General features: G+C 41.6%; 1 pseudogene; it reads right to left on the reverse strand.

The window, feature by feature from the left end:
* Positions 1–9,749, reverse strand: part of LOC131492387 (zinc transporter 6-like) — a 28,883-nt pseudogene extending 19,134 nt beyond the window's left edge.
* Positions 9,750–16,503: the final 6,754 nt, after the last annotated feature.

Below are 16,503 nucleotides of genomic sequence, written 5' to 3' on the forward strand. Positions count from 1 at the left end.
AGAAGGGGGAATGATTTAACGTGTCCAGGTTTATCATTCTCTAGAGGACGGACCCACAAATGCTGAGTTAGGTCAACAAAGCAGCAGTCTGGTGCTTTCTGATGGGTTACACGTGACAAAGGCAATCCAAAAAAAAAAGTTAAGTTTTAGGTCAGTGAGACACCAGTTTTATCGTTAAGTGTAAGGTCCCTTTCTCGAAAATCATCTCCTCTTTTCTCCTCCTTCCCTCTTCGCCTGTTTACTTAGAATCCTTATATTGTTTAAAACAAATTCATAATTTCGTTAAGTATAGTTTGCCAATTCAAAGATAGAGACTTAACCATAACAGGACCATTCTCCTTTCCAATTTTATTTCCCTTCATTGCACTCCCCACCATGTGGCATGTTACATGCTCAGGTCATTTAATTGTTTACTGTGTCTCATCACACTAAAATTATCCTTGCTCAACTCAGGAGTCTCTGCATATCTGTTGTATGGTGGTTACACAGTAGATCCTCTGTAAATATTTGCTCAGTTACTAAAAGAATAGATTCATAAAAGAAACAACACTATCAGGTAAGTAGGACATTCACGTGAGCGCACACACGGAAAAAACGCCAACTATCACATCCAAATGATTTAAGGAGCCAGTTATTCTCATGATTATTACTCATCTTGTCAAAAAAAATTAGGGTGCTGTCAAAAAATTTTGAATTTTAAGGTATATGGCAAAGTATTTTTCAGAAATATTTTGTTCCAAGATGTGTGAAAAAAGGTAAAACCAACATTGTTACATTAAAGGATTTTTGTCTTTACCTACTGTTAAAATCCCCAAGACTTTTTCAGTAAATGCAAGGAAGATTTTAAGTGATCTATCAGGTTTCAAGTATTTTTATTACAATACCAAAAAAATAGTCCTACTTGATTATCAAAATTTTTACTAAGGGGAATAAAAATTACGTGTACCAAGATGTTTGAAAATTTAAAAATTGTGAGCATTTTCCACCCAGCAAATTTAAATATTTTACTTTACAACAAACAGGTTTTTTTTAAAAGATCAGAAATTAAATTAGGTGAATAATAAGCCATAAGCCCTCTCTGCATGATAAGTTTTCCTTCAAGCACTAGAAGATGTGAGAATCAGAGAGACAGTAGCTCCTGAACCCACCGACTGTAAATCTCAGGTTACTCATGTCACAGTGCAGGCTTGATTTTGTGGGAGGAAATGGATCAAGGAAGGTCTTGTGTAAGAGAAGGAGTTTCTTGTGCTATTCAAGGACAAAAGCAAAAATCACAAAATTGATTCTCCATCATATTGGCAGCAATAGAAGACATCAAGTTCCTTTATTTCAAGTGGATTTTTCTGATAAGAAAAATCATTTTTCTTATCAGAAAAATCCACTGTTTAGTTCAGTATACAAATATAGTTCTATCATATAGGTAGAAATGACCTATAAGAGCACATTCAGAATCAAACCTCACTAATTATTCAAGCATTTGAGACTTCAGTCCTTGGTAATATTCTCCTAGCACTTATCTGAGATCTTCAAAATTAGTGGTAGACACTTCCCAAGTACTCAAAACTGCTTAGGCTTAACGGTTTTTTAAAAAAAATTTTAATGTTTCTGAGAGACAGACCAAGCATGAGTGGGGGAAGGGCAGAGAGAGAAGACGACACAGAATCCGAAGCAGGCTCCAGGCTCCGAGCTGTCAGCACAGAGCCCAACACGGGGCTTGAACTCCCAAGCTGTGAGATCGTGACCTGAGCCAAAGTCAGACGCTTGACTGAGTCACCCAGGCGCCCCTACAGTTTGTTAATCTATGTGTGGCAATCTTAAAACTTTCACAAATATTTCTGGCTCCCTTCCTAGACGTACCTCTCACTATGCTTCTGGACACACAGGAAGATTCCATGTCTGGTCATCTTGTGTTTGGGAAAGATAAGCGATTGGCTCTGGCTGATGAGCTAGGACACAGGCCACCTCCAGCCTGAGACCTTAACTGCCGGAGAGGAGTCCTCCCGAGGTGTCTACCTGGCACGAGGCATGTGAACCACCACCACATTGGCCGTGCTGTTACCCTGGGATTCTGAATGAGGACATTCTTCCAGAACCTCCCCCCAAACCCTGCCACCAAAATGGGATAGCTAGGCAACGGGAGAGAGAACCAAAACTTCATTATTTTTAAGCCATTAAAGTCTGTGTGGTTGTTCTACAATGTAACTCAGACTTCCCTAAGTATGAAGCTCTCCAGAATCCATGCCCAGGTGCTCTCGTGGTCATGATTCAGCTGAAGAGCATGTCCAGCTGAGGTCAAAGGGTCTCACACTTTAACAGTTTCTGCACAGTCCATTTATTCAGTGCCATATAGATGATTTATGTTGTATTTTTGTGTTTGGTGATTTTGCATAAATGACCCTGTCACTAAGCTCCCATACTGAGCGTTTCCTAAATCCCCTTTTCCCTCTCTCAGATGAAGTCTTGACCAGTCCAGGGCCCCAACCCAGATGTACTGGGAGGGCTAATTTCTGCACACTCAAGATTCAGGTGCTGACAAGGTGGGATATGCTCATGTGTGTGCATTTCAGATGGGGTGGAAGTCAGACTGAGTTCTGCCTCCCCCTCTGGTAAAAATATACTCCTGTTGCAATAAATCAAGCCTATTGTATACAGCTTGGTTAGGTTCTAGATTAATGTTTATTACAGATTAAGTAGGCATGTTATAGGTTGTCCTGGGAACCTAACCATTTTTAATATTGTTTCCATGAGAAAATGTATTCCAAGTTCCAAACAATTGATTCACAAATTAACTCCTGGAACACTACCAGCTTTTAAAATGTGGACTCCTGTATAGCAAAAGGAGGAAGGCACAGAAACAGAGATAATACCCACGTTTGCTATCTTCTGGGTACAAGGAGGGTAGCTTAATAACGTAAGACCATCAGAGCAGCCTATAAATTATGTATTTACTTAGTCACTTAGGAGAGGTTTTTTTTCTGTCAATTTCTGCTACACAATTCACATACGGGAGGAAATGATAAAGGAAATGATAAAGGAAAAGTGGCGGAATATATGGTCTCCTGATCCTATCCACAGTACATCACCGTGTTTGTAATCCAGAGGCCTGTGCCCGGACAACTCTCTCCAGTCGACGGTTACTGGCCGAGAACAGATGGGGAATTGCCGATATACAGTGCTCACTGCCTTTTTAGTGCACTCTTTGTCACGCTGACATTGGATAGACCTCTGCTGTGGCGAATATCCGTCACTTTACACAGACCCGTCTGATCACACTACTGTGTTAAAACGAAAACCCCAATGTAGAGAACAGGAAGACCAGGGGGGAGGTTGGAGTTTCTGTTAGTATACAAAGTATACATTTGATACACACCGTACAGGGTAGGCATTTACTGCTTGGCTGTTCACCATCCCTGGTATGAAATTTCTGACACTGGAAGAGAGTTCCAGAAATGAGACGAATTAGGAGCTACAGTTCTCATTAAAATGTGTAGTTTTAAACCAAGTGATACTGGCATATTTACAGAACAGAAGCAACCCTGAAAAATAATTGAGTCTATTACAGGTTGTAAAGAAAAGCCAGGACTCCACTGTCCACTGAACATGCTAATTGAATCCGACCTTGCAAAAAGATGAAGCAACGAATGTTTTCTCTAATTGCAAAGGTCTCTGGCTGGGTACATATTCTATTTATCACTTCACACTTGGGTGATACATGGTGTTTCATACAGATCCTCTTTCTTAGGAAAAGATTCTTCGTTTGCAAAATAAGCCCACTGCCTTTTTATTGATGCCTCATGGAGTGCCTTCGCATGAGCCCTCGGGGAAGGAAACTCTAATTTCAAGGGAATTTTTAAGATTTCTAGGTTATGGATAACTCCGCTGAACAAGTTTCAGAGCCAAGGATAACTGCTTGGGAATCATCCCAGATTAAACACCAAATGAAACAGGCAGCTCACCTCGTGTGGAATACTCGCACTTTCTAGGAGCCATCTCCAGTTAACACCGGTTTGGATGGACAAACGCCTACCCTCAAGAGTTAAAGGTCGCAAAGCAAGTTACACATGCTATCAACAGCAACTGCTCAGGTATAGATGCAGCCAAACGTGTAGTTTTTAAAATCAGATCAGGAAAAATATTCCCAAATTTCTTTATTGGTGTATTGGAGTGTCCAGGAGGGCAGGGCCTGGAGAACATGCCTTTAAGGCCAGAGCAGAAGACAAACTTGCGAACCCACCAATGTAGTAGCCCATGTTGATGAAGATCAAGAACATTCTACATCAACGGAGCAACCCCCGCAGATTCTGTTAATTCCATGACGGTCTCCCCAGGACGAGTAAAAAGCAGTGGTGTCTTCTGGTATTTTGAGAGTCTACCTAACAATATGGGAATTTACTTCTTGTGATCTGATGACTGAGAACATGGTATCATTGGTATTTTTTTTTCTACTTAAACTTCTACCTAAAAGGCAGTGATCAGAATATAAGTAGGGAGGAATGGGTCTCAAACAGTATGAATTTCTTAGATATATGGAGAGTATGAGCCAATTTAATACATCTCAAAGGAGGTAACTGGGCATTTTTTGTATCCGACTTCTGATAAACACCCACCAAATGTTATAATTAGGTCCTTAATAGGAATGTGTCAAGATTAATCCATTAGAATACTAAGACTAAAAAGACCATGCTTGGTTTTTTTGTGTATTTTAGCTCTGGAAGATGATTTTATATCAATGACATCTAGAAAACCCAGACTTGCATAGATTTAAAAACACAGACATAGATTCCATGTTCTTATTCTTAATATACCTACATCTTTAAGTGAACCATGTATCACATAAGTAATATGACAGATATAAGCAAATAACACATTTCTCCAGAGTTCTATGGAATACATTACAAGCTACACTGTTTTGCCAGCTAATCAGCTTGCTGCTGGCCCTTAGAAAGTTGTACTTAATCAACCAGAAAAGTGTTACTTTCAGGACTTGAACCTAGCTTAGCATACGTGACAAAACACCCAAATAAGAAACTTTATATTGTGGCATTATTTGGGTCCCCAGCACATAAGATACAAATCCTAAAGATACAAAAATGACATTTGGGAGTACTGAGCAAATTCTGTGGATGAATCGATTGCATCCTATTAATATCTCAATTATGTACATGTACAGAAACAGATTCCGATACATACTTATCTGTGTGTAGGATTTCACACAAGTTATAAATTATAAATAGCATAGGATTAAATGTAATGTGTAGTATTGGATCCAAGCCAAAGCAGAATCTTGTCTGAATAATGATTCTTCCACCATATGAGAATCTCTTAGGTCATCACTGTTTATGTATTATTTTGAGCCCTTGCTTTTTCTAACTTCTAACACTTATCTATTTCCCCCTAGTTTAAATGGCAGCTTCCTCTATGTTTTTTATATATTCCTCTATTATTTTCCACAATAACTCAAAGATTACTAAAATATAGTGACTTTGAGGATTAACATGCAACACATTATAGCTTTTAATGAAATTTGTATTTCTATGCTAATACACTCATCAAGAGTATCCCTTCAGAAGGTAGAAACTTTCAACTTTTTAGTATTTTTGAAAGAGAGGGAGACAGAGCAGGCATGGGGGAGGGGCAGAGAGAGAGGGAGACACAGAATTGAAAGTAGGCTCCAGGCTCTGAGCTGTCAGCACAGAGCCCGACGCAGGGCTCAAACTCATGAACTGTGAGATGATGACCCGAGCCCAAGTAAGATGCTTAACCGAGTGAGTCACCCAGGTGCCCTAGAACGTAGAACTTTAAATACAAAGTCCTTTTATTTCACAGATATTTACCATACACCTAGTATAAGCCAAGCACTGTTCCATATATTGGGATATACCAGTGGGCAAAAGACAAAAAAACAAAACAAATCAAAAAACCTGTCTTTTTGTAGCTTATGATTCCAGCAGTGGAATGTAGGTAACATAAATCATGTAAAATATTTAGTGTGTCAGAAGCCGAGAAGTGTTATGGAAGAAAAGCCAGGAAGTGGACTAGGGAATGGTAGTGGTAGGAGGAGGATGTGGTTTTAACTGGGAAGAGTGGGGTCACCCTTGATGAGAAAGTGATACCTGAGCAAAAATCTGAAGACTGGAAGGCGCTGGTGGGACTTCCAGTGTGGGGTTCCCAAGTAGGAGAGTCCAGCTGTGCTCAGTGGTAGAAGGGGCCCTGCAGAAGCATGGCCGAGAAGAGTTCAGCACAAGAAGGGGCCCCCGCCTGTAGAAGATCCCACAGGCAGGAGGACTGTGGATGGGTGTTTAAAGACGGGTAACATGAGCACCGACTTGCATAAAGAAGGACTCTGGTTATTGTGCTGGGTAGAGACAATCAGGGAGATGATTCACAAGCCCACTACAATAATCTAGTCAAGAGAGGTATAGCATTTGGTGGCAGTGAAAATGGTAAAAATTGGTCTGAGTCTGGATATATTCTGAGAAATTTTACAATGGGTTAATCGTATACAAGAGACAAGAGCAGGAGTTGACAGAAGAGTGTGTGCGAGCCAAGGTGGGTCAGAGAAAGAAAGAAAATCCCAAGCAGGCTTTGCACCATCAGCACAGAGCAAACTCATGTTCCAGGCGATCATGACCTGAGCCAAAATCAAGAGTCAGACACTCAACCGACTGAGCCACCCAGGCGCCCCAACAGCCACTTCCTTCTTAATTACTAAAACCTGGCAGCAACTAGGATTCCCTCGTTAGGGGAGCAGGTAAATAAACTGTGGCACAACCAGACAATGGAATATGAGTGCTAAGAAGGAATGAGCTGTGAAGCCATGAAGAGTCACCACTAAGTAAAAGAAGCCAATCTTGAACCATTAACCTACTGTAACTCTTCCTATCTATAACGGGAATCTATAGGACATTCTGGAAAAAGCAAAAGTAGTGACCCAGTAAAAAGATCAGGGGGCAGGGGAGGGAGGGATAGAGAGCACAGAGGGCTCTCATGGCAGTGAGACTATCCTGTAAGATACCATAACGATGGATACGCATCCTTATGAACATGTCTAAGCCCATAGAACGTGCAACAGAGGGAAGTCCTAACGTAAACTATGGACTCCGGTGATAATGGTGGGTCAACGTAGGTTCACCAGCTGTAAATAAAGTGCCACACTGGTGGGGGATGTGGACAGTGGGGGGCAGGGGTGTATAGGAACTCTCCATACCTCTCAGTTATGCTATGCACCCAAAACTGCTCTAAGTGTCATTTTTAAAAGTCTGTATGTACGATCCAGAGCACATCTTGCTCAGGTACCGAGGTTATATCTTAATAGCATGAACTTGTAAATATTAAACTATGTGTGGCCTACAAATGGTGATTCCCAGTATGTTCACCACTGTGCAGTTTTGACAGCAGGGGAAATAACCCAGATGCCAGTCATGAGGGGAACAGTTTGGTAAAATGTAGTCGATGATACAAAACCTTGGTTTGCGAGCATAATTTGTTCTGGAAACATGTTTGTAATCCAAAGCATGTGTATATCAAAAGTGAGTTTCCCCCAGAAGAAATAATGGACACTCAGACGATTCATTCCACAACCCGAAAAATATTCACATAAAAATTATTAGGGTACTTGAATACAAAATAAATACAAAATATAAAGAAAAATAAACAAATCCCCCTGCACTTACTTTTGAAAACCTTCATGGCTGGTGTGAGGGAGACAGGAGGGTCGTGTAGGACAACTTTCACGATCAGTAACAGAATCGCTGCTATCTATTGGCTCAATGGAATCTTTCTGATGGGGCCACTGTATACCCTCACGTGGATGTTGACTACAGGGCAGTAGTAATTAACTCTAGTCATAGACTGTATTTAATGGAACTGGTAATAAGGCAGCAAAGGGTCTATGTTTGCAGGCAGCCTGACCTAGAATGAAGCAAAGCATTCCTAAGCTCACTCTTGTCTGGAAAAGCAAAGGACTGTCCACAGGTGCTTTGAAGGGACAGAAAATACACCAGTGCCAGTTGTGGGCACCGTCCAACGTTCTGAAAAATCACTCATTTCTGCCAAACACTGCAGCCTGAGGCCAAGCATCCAAGCATGGGAGATGATCACCCCCAATCTAAGAGACAGAACACATACACACACACACACACACCCCACTATTGGCTCAGTTGTGATCATGTGACATTCAGCATCACGTACTCTTCACATCACAAGACCTTACTCATCAAGTTACAGTTTACTAAAAAACTTTGTTCATCTTGCAGAACACTCGAGAGCAAATTGCTTGCAATCTGAGGTTTTCCTGTCTTGTTTAGTGACCGGGCCCAACAGAATAGGAACACATTCAGCACCACAGACTGAACTTTCAAATGCAGTGTGAAATATGGCCTTTTGTAGCAACGTGGATGGAACTGGAGAGTGTGATGCTAAGTGAAATAAGCCATACAGAGAAAGACAGATACCATATGGTTTCACTCTTATGTGGATCCTGAGAAACGTAACAGAAGCCCATGGGGGAGGGGAAGGAAAAAAAAAAAAAAAAAAAAAGAGGTTAGAGTGGGAGAGAGCCAAAGCATAAGAGACCGTTAAAAACTGAGAACAAACTGAGGGTTGATGGGGGGTGGGAGGGAGGGCAGGGTGGGTGATGGGTATTGAGGAGGGCACCTTTTGGGATGAGCACTGGGTGTTGTATGGAAACCAACTGGACAATAAATTTCATATTTAAAAAAATAAAAATCCAGTGAAAAGTGAGTATGTGAGAGAAACATCTATAACAACAGCAGTTACATAAAGTAAAAACACACAGCTGTGCCTTTAGCAAAGGTAGGAAAATGCATGCTTCTCCATGGACTTATTGGTAGAGTTAAGTGTTAATTTGCCTGTGAGGAAGATGGTGGGTGTGGAGATTAGCAATAAAGAAAGAAAATATTAGAAATTCATGCCTATCAGCAAGGGAAGATCTGTGTGCCCAGCCAATGATAGTGGGCCAGGAACTGAAGAGGATCATAACTCAAATCTCTAGATCTGTGGTTAAAATTAAGCTACAAACATTTCCTGTTAGGATTATTGTGCAGATCAAGTTAGAAAATATGTTCAAAGGGCTTAGCCCAGTTTAGTACATAGAGAATATGGAATACATGATAACCGATAATGTTGTTACAATTATCATTGCTATTAGAGCTGTGTTTTTTCACTCCTTAATGGAGATTTCCACCAATGCTGTTCGTTTTAGAGGGACTTGTGTGGAAAACGACGTGTCACAAAAAGTGATGAGCATCAAGTCGTGACTCCTGTAGAAACACAGTACAGTTTAGCTTGTTTCCATATTCTACCGGCTTCCTAGAACTGCCGGGGGAATTGGCACAGGCCTGCTTTTGGAAATGAAGCGACAAGACTGACTTCTCACTTGTGTGAAAAGCAGACAAGAGCAAGGCCTCTTCCGCCACGCCCGGAGCCGGAAACCAGGACAGGTGCGATTCCTGCTGGCCTTCAGTCCGGAGTCTAGGCAGCCAGGGAACCAAACGAGCAGCAGGCAGCTCTGTAAATCCAACCCAGAAGCAGAGTGGATTTGCTGAGGGTTGGTTTTCAGAGAAGCAAAAGCCTGCAGTGTCACCACGACCAGTCAGAACTGACGTGACAGGGTCCACGGTGGAAGGGACGCTGGGCAGCGGGGACGGCCTGTACCGACAGCCCCAGGGAGGGGAGCCCCTCCCAGGCTCACCCCCTCCTTCAAGCCGGTAGGCTTTGTCCAGGGCCATCACCAACTCTGCAGTGCCTGCCCCTGTGCGCAAGCTCCACCACCCCCCACCGCCCCCCGGCCAGCCTGCTGGCCCAGGGCTCGGGAATTCCTGTGGACACACGTAACACCTCCACCGAATAGGAGGCAAAACCCTAAACAGGGCCAATATTGAGGCTTTATAAGCAGCTTTAATTACTTCACTAGTGAAGAAACTGCAGGTGAAGACAGAGAATATTAAAGAAATGAGGAGTAAGAACACCAAGATTTAACCCACGGTGTGGCAATTCCAGGCGGTTAAACGCACAGGACTTGAACTTAGAGATGCGGCCGGAGTATGGACTTTACTTCTTGGGAGTCGACCCTACAGAATTCAGCGGCATCTCTACATTAGTTTGCTCAGCTGGAAAATTTGGTCCAGTGCCGCTGGAATATTGAAAGCAGACGATGTTACCTACGTGGACTGATGATTAACACCCAGGGTGGGACAGGATCAACAAATAATAATAAAGCAACAATAATAAAGCAACAGCTACTAACCCCGTCACCATTTGTTAAACCATACTTGGTCCAAAGCATAGTTAACAGTTCTGCCCCCAAAATATCTTCCAGCTGTTTGGCACAATGTTAGCACTGGAGTACCTTTCAGCAGCTATCAAATCTCACAAAGACGCCACTAATATGAGATTTATCCCCCACACCATGGCCTCCCTTTGGGCTTGTGCCTTCAGCTTTCAAGATCATGCATCGCACACGACAATGTAAACCGACCAAGAAGAAATGGTTCCCCGGGTTTTCCCCAAAGTCACACCTGCTGTGGTCCAGCCAGAGGATAGCCGACAGCCGGGATTTGCTCTACGTGGAGCTGAGGAGGCTCACCTTGTAGCCGCCCCCCAACACCCCCTCATCCCTCGTGGGCCCCGAACAGTGCAAGGTGACAGTCACAGGAGCATGTGATAAACACGTAGGAGGAGCTACGCGATCCTGAAGCACATGGCAGGCTGTGTTGGAAAAGGCCGTTCATGGCCTGTGATGTCGGAGACTGTGGGCAATAGAAGCTTCTACAGAGAAGAGGATGAAGAGAAGAGTGGTCAGAGGAGAAAACATGAACCCATCAGGACAACATGAGAGCACGAAATAGAGAGGGACCTAGAAAGTTCTGTGGTTGGAGCCATATATAGATCTATCTATCTATCCTTAAAAATTCTTTCCTCAGGTAAAACCTGACTCCTGCCAAAAGGTTTAATCAATAACAATAAAGCTCATACAGAGCAAAATTAACAGGGCTGGTGGCTTACATAATTAAAACGCAAAAGAACTAGTTATCCAGGAGCTGGAGGAGAAGGATCCATACATTATAAATGATGACCATTAGGTAGCATGTATATCAATGGGTAAGCTGAATCATGATGAAAAAAAAAGGGTTTATTGTTAGACGCATCTAGTGCAGATTTATAATACTATTTAAAACTAATCACAATTTTGAAAATATTTATTAAACATTAATGCTGTGGCCTGAATGTGCGTGTCCCCTCAGATTCCTATGGTAAATTCTGAAGCCTAGGTGATAGTCATGGACAATGGCCTTTGCAAGTCAGGTTGTCATAAGCTGGGACCCTCATGAATGACATCACTGCTTTTTAGAAACATTTTTTTAACATTTACTTTTGAGACAGAGGGAGACAGAGCATGAAGGGTTGTGGGGGGGGGGGGGGGGGGGTGGTCAGAGAGAGGGAGACACAGAATCCAAAGAAGGCTCCAGGCTCTGAGCTGTCAGCACAGAGCCCAACGCAGGCTCAAACTCACCGACTATGAGATCATGACCTGAGCCAAAGTCAGATGCTTAACTGACTGAGCCACCCAGGAGTCCCTCACTGCTCTTTAGAATAAGGCTCCCAGACCCCCCCCCCCCCCACTATCCCATCCCTGCTGCCACGTGTGGCCATGAGGAGGGTCACGGGGCCTGGAAGACCCCCAACTTGACCGTGCACTCTGATCTCACACCTCCAGGTCCCAAAGGACAAGAAATAAATCCCTGTTAATAAGCCTCCCAGGATGTTGCATTTAGTTATGGCAGCCAGAGGTGATGAACATCACACAAATGCCTTCTGTCTACTATTACCAATCAGAGGGAGAACAGCTAAAATTAATTTGTTTCCATTCAACATATATTTGTTGGATACTATCTTACAACATTCTCGGTCCTAGAAATACAGTAGTGAACGGAACAGATTCATGCCCCTATCTTCTTGGCCTTTATGTTCTGGAAAGGAATTGTTTGGTATGTTTAAAAGTGAAAAAGTAAGTCTACTTAAAACTTTTTTTTAAATGTTCATTTATTTTTGGAAGAGAGAGAGAGCATGAGCAGGGGAGGGGCAGAGAGAAAGGGAGACATAGAATCTGAAGCAGATTCCAGGCTCTGAGCTGTCAGCACAGAGCCTGACGCAGGGCTCGAACTCATGAACCACGAGATCATGACCTGAGCCAAAGTTGGACCCTCAACCGACTGAGCCACCCAGGTGCCCTTAAGTCTATTTTAGGAAGATGCCTATATGTTACTAGTTTAGAATTTTTAACAGAACTAGAATATGCACACTTTTCATTTCAAGGGAATTGAGGATGTCTGCTTGAAATTGGGAGGGGGCAGATTTTTAGACATTTCTAGAACTACTGAACTTCTAAGATGCGATCTAAGGCCTCATGTTCATTCATCGCCACACCATCCATAAATCCAGCTAGGAGCTCAGACCACCTTTCCGTAGGTTTTCATACTCCGTGCATGGATTTGGATATTCTAAGAGAGAGCTCACAGCTTCAGGGGCTGACTCTGAACACAGGTGCAGTCTTTAACAGGCTCCTGAAACTCATTACTGCACAAATTTGTAATTTTGTGTTTAAGAATGAAAGAGTAGATAATGAAATAGAAGGATTGGACTTCACCATCAGATCACCTGCAGGTCATTCTGATGACACCGCAGAGAAGGCCTTCTGCAATTACAGACACCTTGGTATATTTAACAGAGGTGAGACCGCCTGGTGCCACTAACCAGTTACAGAAATAAAGTCAAAGAGCAGGGAGCCAACTCAGAGTGGCCTCTGTGGTCTCCTGTCAGTATGAATGCAACTGATTTTTAAGGTGTTTTCCTGAACAACTGCTTGACCTCCTAGCTTCATACTTGTTGAAAGTGGCTTGACAACAATCTTCACTATTTGTGACATTAAAATACTTACAGATAGAAGTACATGTAGGAACTTTTACATATTTTCAGATTTAAACAGAATCTCTTCCTCAGAGACAGAACATCTTCAGAGTACTTAATTCTATTCCCCCCAATGGCCTAGTCCAATTTTGATACTAAACGACACTTTGAACTCAACCTCTCTTTACAAGTATGTGCTGGAATTCAACTTTACCAACCTCAGTCTCAGAAGTCCGTTTGAGTCAAAGACCTGAAAAACGTATTTTCATTAGATTTGTATTAAGTTGAAAGAAATCCAAATCAAATATTTTGGCAGTGAATGGCGGTCAACCTCACACTATAAAATGGCAGTCGATGGAAAACCACATTTACACAGTCATTTGTTCATGATACACAATCGTAAAATACAGCACAAATTTCAGAGAAAGATACAGCAGTTCTCCAAAGACACGCAGATACTGCAGAACTCATAGCATTTAACATTCCTCAGAAAGTGGCACTCAGTGTGACCTAATGGAAAAAAATTACCCTTTTGATCTCTTGAAAGGAGTATTTATGACAAAAAAAAAAGTGACAAGTACTGTGGGTACAGCCTATTTTTAAAATTTCTTTACTTATAAGAGATGTGTCTTCATACATTTTACTCTGTGATAATACTTTAGAAGAGTTCAATTCAAATATTGAGATAATAGCTATATATTAAATTTTAAAACAATAAAAGGTTAACAGGATTTTCTTGCCTTCCTAAAATGAATGTATTTAAGCAAGCTTTATCATTAAAAAATTTTCTATAATTTTTTTAATGTTTATTTTTAAGAGAGAGAAAGAGAAAGAGCAAGCACACAGAGGAGGGGAAGAGAGAGGGAGACACAGAATCTAAAGCAGGTTCCAGGCTCCGAGCTTTCAGCACAGAGCCTGATGTGGGGCTCAAACCTATGAACTGTGAGATCATGACCTGAGCTGAAGTTGGGAGCTTAACTGACTGAGCCCCCCAGGCACTTCATCAAGAAAATTTTTAAAAAATGTGTTAAAAAGACCCAGCTCAGATTAACAAAGGTCCAAATGTCTGACACCACTGTAGTGACAGGAGTGTGGCTTGGTATGCTCATGTGTTACTGTTTACTTGTAGCACAGCAATGGAGGGTAGTTCCGCACATCAAAATAATATGCATTCTATTTTACCCACCAGTTATAATTCTACAAGTTTTTCTATAGGTAAACTTACAACACATGAATAAACACATATGCATATATATATATATATATATATATATATATATATATATAGCACATGTGTATGTACAATGCAGGCATAGATACATATATGCCTACAAATACACTGCAGCATTTTCAAAAATAAGCAATTAGTGGAAACTTGGAAGTACACTAACATAACACTGGTTGAATTATGCTATCTTCATGTATTAGAATACTATGCAAAATGAACAGAGGAAATTATGATTCAAAGTGTATATATACTGTTCAAAGGAAAACAAGGTATAGGGCAGTGTATGTGTGAGGCTAACTTCGGTGTAAAAAGGAGGTTATCCATGTACATATGTTTTAATACAACATTTTCCATCTAAGTAAATACAAATTAGTAACAGGGAGGATCTGAGAAGAAACAGAAGTGGTTGTGGTTGAAAAAGCTGGAATGATGATTTCCCCATACATACCCTGCCAACTAATCTTTGACAAAGCATGAAAGAATATCCAATGGAAAAAAAGACAGTCTCTTTAACAAATGGTGCTGGGAGAACTGGACAGCAACATGCAGAAGAATGAAACTAGACCACTTTCTTACACCATTCACAAAAATAAACTCGAAATGGATCAAGGGCCTGAAGCTGAGACAAGAAAACATCAAAACCCTAGAGGAGAAAGCAGGAGACAACCTCTCTGACCTCAGCCGCAGCAATTTCTTACACTGATATATCTCCGAAGGCAAGGGAATTAAAAGCAAAAAGGAACTATTGGGCCCTCATGAAGATAAAAACTTCTGCACTGCAAAGGAAACAATCAACAAAACTAAAAGGCAACCGACAAAATGGGAAAAAGATATTTGCAAATGACATATTGGACAAAGGGCTGGTATCCAAAATCTATAAAGAGCTCACCAAACTCCACACCCAAAAAACAAATAATCCAGTGAAGAAATGGGTAGAAGACCTGAATAGACACTTCTCTAAAGAAGACATCCAGATGGCCAACAGGCACATGAGAAGACTCTCAACGTCGCTCATCAGGGAAATCCAAAATCGCACTGAGTTATCACCTCACACCAGTCAGAGTGGCCAAAATGAACAAATCAGAAGACTATAGATGCTGGTGAAGATGTGGAGAAACGGGAACCCTCTTGCCCTGTTGGTGGGAATGCAAACTGGTACAGCCGCTCTAGAAACCAGTGTGGAGGTTCCTCAAAAAATTAAAAATAGACCTACCCTATGACCCAGCAATAGCACTTCTAGGAATTTACCCAAGGGATACAGGAGTACTGATGCATAGGGGCACTTGTACCCCAGTGTTTATAGCAGCACTCTCAACAATAGCCAAATTATGGAAAGAGCCTAAATGTCCATCAACTGATGAAAGGATAAAGAAATTGTGGTTTATATATACAATTGAATACTACTTGGCAATGAGAAAGAATGATATCTAGCCTTTTGTAGCATAGCAACGTGGATATAACAGGAGAGTGTTCTGCTAAGTGAAATAAGTCATAAAGAGAAAGACAGATACCATGTTTTCACTCTTATGTGGATCCTGAGAAACTTACCAGAAGACCATGGGGGAGTGGGAAGGAAAAAAAAAGAGGGAGGGAGGCAAACCATAAGAGACTCTTAAAAACTGAGAACAAACTGAGGGTTGATGGGGGGTGGAGGGAGTGGAAGTGGGTGATGGGCATTGAGGGCACCTATTGGGATGAGCACTGGGTGTTGTATGGAAACCAATTTGAGAATAAATTTCACATTAAAATAAATAAGCAAATCATGTGACAGAATTGCCTATTAAGTTTAAGAACAAACTAATTAATGGCAATAAAAATTCAGCACCAATGTTCCTTACTTGTGTAGTCTGGCATTTAACCTTTCTTCGTCATTATTGAGGTTCTACTGACAGGAGGGCCACAGGGGTCTCAGACCTGGCCCAGAGGCACCAACACATTTGGGGTAGGAGGAAGTGAAGTACCCCACCTAGTAATAGCTCCGATGAACTCTCAGCTCTTCTTGCATTCTCAAATTCTCCTACACTCCACATGGTAAACTCAGCAAGATCAAGTGAATGAAAAGAGGAGTCACACACTGGGACAATCACAACAGACATATCTGAGGAAGGACTGTTCTCCAAATTATAGAAAGAACTTAAAACCCAAGAAAACAAGCAACTCCATTTCAAAATGGGCCAAAGATCTTAATAGACCCCTCACCCAAGAAGGTATGCAGACAGAAAATAAGCATATGAAAAGATGCTCCACATCATAGATCACAGAGAAACGCAATATAGAACGATGAGATATCACTGCACACCTAATTTTTTTTAAGTTTATTTATCTATTGAGAGAGAGGACAAACAGGG

Source organism: Neofelis nebulosa, chromosome 13 (genome assembly GCF_028018385.1).
Source record: "Neofelis nebulosa isolate mNeoNeb1 chromosome 13, mNeoNeb1.pri, whole genome shotgun sequence".
Taxonomy (NCBI): Eukaryota; Metazoa; Chordata; class Mammalia; order Carnivora; family Felidae; genus Neofelis; species Neofelis nebulosa.